The following is a 5,883-nucleotide window of genomic DNA, read 5'->3' as shown; positions in this document are numbered from 1 at the left end:
CCCCCCCCTCAAACACGGAGACGAGTTTACCACGGTTTCCACCCCTCCCTCTATACCGCAGCAACACGTATTATTTTACCCCTTTCAGAACGCGCTCCTCGCGCCACAAAGCCGCATATAGACGCGTGACCAAAGAGCAGCGAGCTAAAACATATCGCAAATGTCAAAAATAATATAACCGGGTTAATATATATCGCGCACATGCGATATGTTTGTCACGAGGCGCAAAAAATAATTAAAAAGGGAATGCAACACGAGGATTTTCCAGGAGGTCACCCATCCTAGTACTACTCTCGCCCAAGCACGCTTAACTTCGGAGTTCTGATGGGATCCGGTGCTTTAGTGCTGGTATGATCGCATCCGACATGTTACCCCCGCCTTCGTCCCTTATGCTTGCCACTCCCAGGTCCACTGCAAAGATGATTGTCATTCTTACTACCATTACAACCGTTGCCTAATAATGGATAATGCCCTATATATACTACTTACTCCCCCCCCTCGAACACGGAGACGAGTTTACCACGGTTTCCACCCCTCCCTCTATACCGCAGCAACACGTATTTTTTTACCCCTTTCAGAACGCGCTCCTCGCGCCACAAAGCCGCCTCTAGACGCGTGACCAATGAGCAGCGAGCTAAAACATATCGCAAATGTCAAAAATAATATAACGGGGTTAACATATATTGCGCACATGCCATATGTTTGTCACGAGGCGCAAAAAATAATTAAAAAGGGAATGCAACACGAGGACTTCCCAGGAGGTCACCCATCCTAGTACTACTCTCGCCCAAGCACGCTTAACTTCGGAGTTCTGATGGGATCCAGTGCTTTAGTGCTGCTATGATCGCATCCGACATGTTACCCCCGCCTTCGTCCCTTATGCTTGCCACTCCCAGGTCCACTGCAAAGATGATTGTCATTCTTACTACCATTACAACCGTTGCCTAATAATGGATAATGCCCTATATATACTACTTACTCCCCCCCCTCAAACACGGAGACGAGTTTACCACGGTTTCCACCCCTCCCACTATACCGCAGCAACACGTATTTTTTTACCCCTTTCAGAACGCGCTCCTCGCGCCACAAAGCCGCCTCTAGACGCGTGACCAATGAGCAGCGAGCTAAAACATATCGCAAATGTCAAAAATAATATAACGGGGTTAATATATATCGCGCACATGCGATATGTTTGTCACGAGGCGCAAAAAATAATTAAAAAGGGAATGCAACACGAGGATTTTCCAGGAGGTCACCCATCCTAGTACTACTCTCGCCCAAGCACGCTTAACTTCGGAGTTCTGATGGGATCCGGTGCTTTAGTGCTGGTATGATCGCATCCGACATGTTACCCCCGCCTTCGTCCCTTATGCTTGCCACTCCCAGGTCCACTGCAAAGATGATTGTCATTCTTACTACCATTACAACCGTTGCCTAATAATGGATAATGCCCTATATATACTACTTACTCCCCCCCTCAAACACAGAGACGAGTTTACCACGGTTTCCACCCCTCCCTCTATACCGCAGCAACACGTATTTTTTTACCCCTTTCAGAACGCGCTCCTCGCGCCACAAAGCCGCCTCTAGACGCGTGACCAATGAGCAGCGAGCTAAAACATATCGCAAATGTCAAAAATAATATAACGGGGTTAATATATATCGCGCACATGCGATTTGTTTGTCACGAGCCGCAAAAAATAATTAAAAAGGGAATGCAACACGAGGACTTCCCAGGAGGTCACCCATCCTAGTACTACTCTCGCCCAAGCACGCTTAACTACGGAGTTCTGATGGGATCCGGTGCTTTAGTGCTGGTGTGATCGCATCCGACATGTTACCCCCGCCTTCGTCCCTTATGCTTGCCACTCCCAGGTCCACTGCAAAGATGATTGTCATTCTTACTACCATTACAACCGTTGCCTAATAATGGATAATGCCCTATATATACTACTTACTCCCCCCCCTCAAACACGGAGACGAGTTTACCACGGTTTCCACCCCTCCCTCTATACCGCAGCAACACGTATTTTTTTACCCCTTTCAGAACGCGCTCCTCGCGCCACAAATCCGCCTCTAGACGCGTGACCAATGAGCAGCGAGCTAAAACATATCGCAAATGTCAAAAATAATATAACGGGGTTAATATATATCGCGCACATGCGATATGTTTGGCACGAGGCGCAAAAAATAATTAGAAAGGGAATGCAACACGAGGATTTTCCAGGAGGTCACCCATCCTAGTACTACTCTCGCCCAAGCACGCTTAACTTCGGAGTTCTGATGGGATCCGGTGCTTTAGTGCTGGTATGATCGCATCCGACATGTTACCCCCGCCTTCGTCCCTTATGCTTGCCACTCCCAGGTCCACTGCAAAGATGATTGTCATTCTTACTACCATTACAACCGTTGCCTAATAATGGATAATGCCCTATATATACTACTTACTCCCCCCCTCAAACACAGAGACGAGTTTACCACGGTTTCCACCCCTCCCTCTATACCGCAGCAACACGTATTTTTTACCCCTTTCAGAACGCGCTCCTCGCGCCACAAAGCCGCCTCTAGACGCGTGACCAATGAGCAGCGAGCTAAAACATATCGCAAATGTCAAAAATAATATAACGGGGTTAATATATATCGCGCACATGCGATATGTTTGTCATGAGCCGCAAAAAATAATTAAAAAGGGAATGCAACACGAGGACTTCCCAGGAGGTCACCAATCCTAGTACTACTCTCGCCCAAGCACGCTTAACTACGGAGTTCTGATGGGATCCGGTGCTTTAGTGCTGGTATGATCGCATCCGACATGTTACCCCCGCCTTCGTCCCTTATGCTTGCCACTCCCAGGTCCACTGCAAAGATGATTGTCATTCTTACTACCATTACAACCGTTGCCTAATAATGGATAATGCCCTATATATACTACTTACTCCCCCCCCCTCAAACACGGAGACGAGTTTACCACGGTTTCCACCCCACCCTCTATACCGCAGCAACACGTATTTTTTTACCCCTTTCAGAACGCGCTCCTCGCGCCACAAAGCCGCCTCTAGACGCGTGCCAATGAGCAGCGAGCTAAAACATATCGCAAATGTCAAAAATAATATAACGGGGTTAATATATATCGCGCACATGCGATATGTTTGTCACGAGGCGCAAAAAATAATTAAAAAGGGAATGCAACACGAGGATTTTCCAGGAGGTCACCCATCCTAGTACTACTCTCGCCCAAGCACGCTTAACTTCGGAGTTCTGATGGGATCCGGTGCTTTAGTGCTGGTATGATCGCATCCGACATGTTACCCCCGCCTTCGTCCCTTATGCTTGCCACTCCCAGGTCCACTGCAAAGATGATTGTCATTCTTACTACCATTACAACCGTTGCCTAATAATGGATAATGCCCTATATATACTACTTACTCCCCCCCCCTCAAACACGGAGACAAGTTTACCACGGTTTCCACCCCTCCCTCTATACCGCAGCAACACGTATTTTTTACCCCTTTCAGAACGCGCTCCTCGCGCCACAAAGCCGCCTCTAGACGCGTGACCAATGAGCAGCGAGCTAAAACATATCGCAAATGTAAAAAATAATATAACGGGGTTAATATATATCGCGCACATGCCATATGTTTGTCACGAGGCGCAAAAAATAATTAAAAAGGGAATGCAACACGAGGACTTTCCAGGAGGTCACCATCCTAGTACTACTCTCGCCCAAGCACGCTTAACTTCGGAGTTCTGATGGGATCCGGTGCTTTAGTGCTGGTATGATCGCATCCGACATGTTACCCCCGCCTTCCTCCCTTATGCTTGCCACTCCCAGGTCCACTGCAAAGATGATTGTCATTCTTACTACCATTACAACCGTTGCCTAATAATGTATAATGACCTATATATACTACTTACTCCCCCCCCTCAAACACGGAGACGAGTTTACCACGGTTTCCACCCCTCCCTCTATACCGCAGCAACACGTATTATTTTACCCCTTTCAGAACGCGCTCCTCGCGCCACAAAGCCGCATATAGACGCGTGACCAAAGAGCAGCGAGCTAAAACATATCGCAAATGTCAAAAATAATATAACCGGGTTAATATATATCGCGCACATGCGATATGTTTGTCACGAGGCGCAAAAAATAATTAAAAAGGGAATGCAACACGAGGATTTTCCAGGAGGTCACCCATCCTAGTACTACTCTCGCCCAAGCACGCTTAACTTCGGAGTTCTGATGGGATCCGGTGCTTTAGTGCTGGTATGATCGCATCCGACATGTTACCCCCGCCTTCGTCCCTTATGCTTGCCACTCCCAGGTCCACTGCAAAGATGATTGTCATTCTTACTACCATTACAACCGTTGCCTAATAATGGATAATGCCCTATATATACTACTTACTCCCCCCCCTCGAACACGGAGACGAGTTTACCACGGTTTCCACCCCTCCCTCTATACCGCAGCAACACGTATTTTTTTACCCCTTTCAGAACGCGCTCCTCGCGCCACAAAGCCGCCTCTAGACGCGTGACCAATGAGCAGCGAGCTAAAACATATCGCAAATGTCAAAAATAATATAACGGGGTTAATATATATCGCGCACATGCCATATGTTTGTCACGAGGCGCAAAAAATAATTAAAAAGGGAATGCAACACGAGGACTTCCCAGGAGGTCACCCATCCTAGTACTACTCTCGCCCAAGCACGCTTAACTTCGGAGTTCTGATGGGATCCAGTGCTTTAGTGCTGCTATGATCGCATCCGACATGTTACCCCCGCCTTCGTCCCCTATGCTTGCCACTCCCAGGTCCACTGCAAAGATGATTGTCATTCTTACTACCATTACAACCGTTGCCTAATAATGGATAATGCCCTATATATACTACTTACTCCCCCCCCCTCAAACACGGAGACGAGTTTACCACGGTTTCCACCCCTCCCTCTATACCGCAGCAACACGTATTTTTTTACCCCTTTCAGAACGCGCTCCTCGCGCCACAAAGCCGCCTCTAGACGCGTGACCAATGAGCAGCGAGCTAAAACATATCGCAAATGTCAAAAATAATATAACGGGGTTAATATATATCGCGCACATGCGATATGTTTGTCACGAGGCGCAAAAAATAATTAAAAATGGAATGCAACACGAGGATTTTCCAGGAGGTCACCCATCCTAGTACTACTCTCGCCCAAGCACGCTTAACTTCGGAGTTCTGATGGGATCCGGTGCTTTAGTGCTGGTATGATCGCATCCGACATGTTACCCCCGCCTTCGTCCCTTATGCTTGCCACTCCCAGGTCCACTGCAAAGATGATTGTCATTCTTACTACCATTACAACCGTTGCCTAATAATGGATAATGCCCTATATATACTACTTACTCCCCCCCTCAAACACGGAGACGAGTTTACCACGGTTTCCACCCCTCCCTCTATACCGCAGCAACACGTATTTTTTTACCCCTTTCAGAACGCGCTCCTCGCGCCACAAAGCCGCCTCTAGACGCGTGACCAATGAGCAGCGAGCGAAAACATATCGCAAATGTCAAAAATAATATAACGGGCTTAATATATATCGCGCACATGCGATATGTTTGTCACGAGGTGCAAAAAATAATTAAAAAGGGAATGCAACACGAGGACTTCCCAGGAGGTCACCCAACCTAGTACTACTCTCGCCCAAGCATGCTTAACTTCGGAGTTCTGATGGGATCCGGTGATTTAGTGCTGGTATGATCGCATCCAACATGTTACCCCCGCCTTCGTCCCTTATGCTTGCCACTCCCAGGTCCACTGCAAAGATGATTGCCATTCTTACTACCATTACAACCGTTGCCTAATAATGGATAATGCCCTATATATACTACTTACTCCCCCCC

The 5,883-nt window shown here is 47.6% G+C and overlaps 12 non-coding genes across 12 annotated transcripts; all 12 read right to left on the bottom strand.

Moving 5' to 3' along the window:
• Positions 1-243: 243 nt before the first annotated feature.
• On the bottom strand, positions 244-362 carry LOC123173670 (5S ribosomal RNA). The gene has a single exon (XR_006486419.1). It is a non-coding gene; the product is annotated as a 5S ribosomal RNA (ribosomal RNA).
• Positions 363-733: 371 nt separating this feature from the next.
• On the bottom strand, positions 734-852 carry LOC123173490 (5S ribosomal RNA). Its single transcript, XR_006486262.1, has one exon. It is a non-coding gene; the product is annotated as a 5S ribosomal RNA (ribosomal RNA).
• A 371-nt stretch (positions 853-1,223) lies between these two features.
• LOC123173669 (5S ribosomal RNA) lies at positions 1,224-1,342 on the bottom strand. Its single transcript, XR_006486418.1, has one exon. It is a non-coding gene; the product is annotated as a 5S ribosomal RNA (ribosomal RNA).
• Positions 1,343-1,712: 370 nt separating this feature from the next.
• Positions 1,713-1,831, bottom strand: LOC123173659 (5S ribosomal RNA). The gene has a single exon (XR_006486408.1). It is a non-coding gene; the product is annotated as a 5S ribosomal RNA (ribosomal RNA).
• Positions 1,832-2,202: 371 nt separating this feature from the next.
• LOC123173668 (5S ribosomal RNA) lies at positions 2,203-2,321 on the bottom strand. The gene has a single exon (XR_006486417.1). It is a non-coding gene; the product is annotated as a 5S ribosomal RNA (ribosomal RNA).
• A 369-nt stretch (positions 2,322-2,690) lies between these two features.
• On the bottom strand, positions 2,691-2,809 carry LOC123173504 (5S ribosomal RNA). The gene has a single exon (XR_006486275.1). It is a non-coding gene; the product is annotated as a 5S ribosomal RNA (ribosomal RNA).
• A 371-nt stretch (positions 2,810-3,180) lies between these two features.
• On the bottom strand, positions 3,181-3,299 carry LOC123173667 (5S ribosomal RNA). The gene has a single exon (XR_006486416.1). It is a non-coding gene; the product is annotated as a 5S ribosomal RNA (ribosomal RNA).
• A 371-nt stretch (positions 3,300-3,670) lies between these two features.
• On the bottom strand, positions 3,671-3,788 carry LOC123173537 (5S ribosomal RNA). Its single transcript, XR_006486306.1, has one exon. It is a non-coding gene; the product is annotated as a 5S ribosomal RNA (ribosomal RNA).
• Positions 3,789-4,159: 371 nt separating this feature from the next.
• LOC123173666 (5S ribosomal RNA) lies at positions 4,160-4,278 on the bottom strand. The gene has a single exon (XR_006486415.1). It is a non-coding gene; the product is annotated as a 5S ribosomal RNA (ribosomal RNA).
• A 371-nt stretch (positions 4,279-4,649) lies between these two features.
• LOC123173489 (5S ribosomal RNA) lies at positions 4,650-4,768 on the bottom strand. Its single transcript, XR_006486261.1, has one exon. It is a non-coding gene; the product is annotated as a 5S ribosomal RNA (ribosomal RNA).
• A 372-nt stretch (positions 4,769-5,140) lies between these two features.
• Positions 5,141-5,259, bottom strand: LOC123173665 (5S ribosomal RNA). Its single transcript, XR_006486414.1, has one exon. It is a non-coding gene; the product is annotated as a 5S ribosomal RNA (ribosomal RNA).
• Positions 5,260-5,629: 370 nt separating this feature from the next.
• Positions 5,630-5,748, bottom strand: LOC123173498 (5S ribosomal RNA). Its single transcript, XR_006486269.1, has one exon. It is a non-coding gene; the product is annotated as a 5S ribosomal RNA (ribosomal RNA).
• Positions 5,749-5,883: the final 135 nt, after the last annotated feature.

Source organism: Triticum aestivum, unplaced genomic scaffold (genome assembly GCF_018294505.1).
Source record: "Triticum aestivum cultivar Chinese Spring unplaced genomic scaffold, IWGSC CS RefSeq v2.1 scaffold140664, whole genome shotgun sequence".
Classification (NCBI taxonomy): Eukaryota; Viridiplantae; Streptophyta; class Magnoliopsida; order Poales; family Poaceae; genus Triticum; species Triticum aestivum.
Note: the sequence above shows the minus strand (reverse complement) of the source record. Positions and strands in the feature narration are given on the sequence as shown.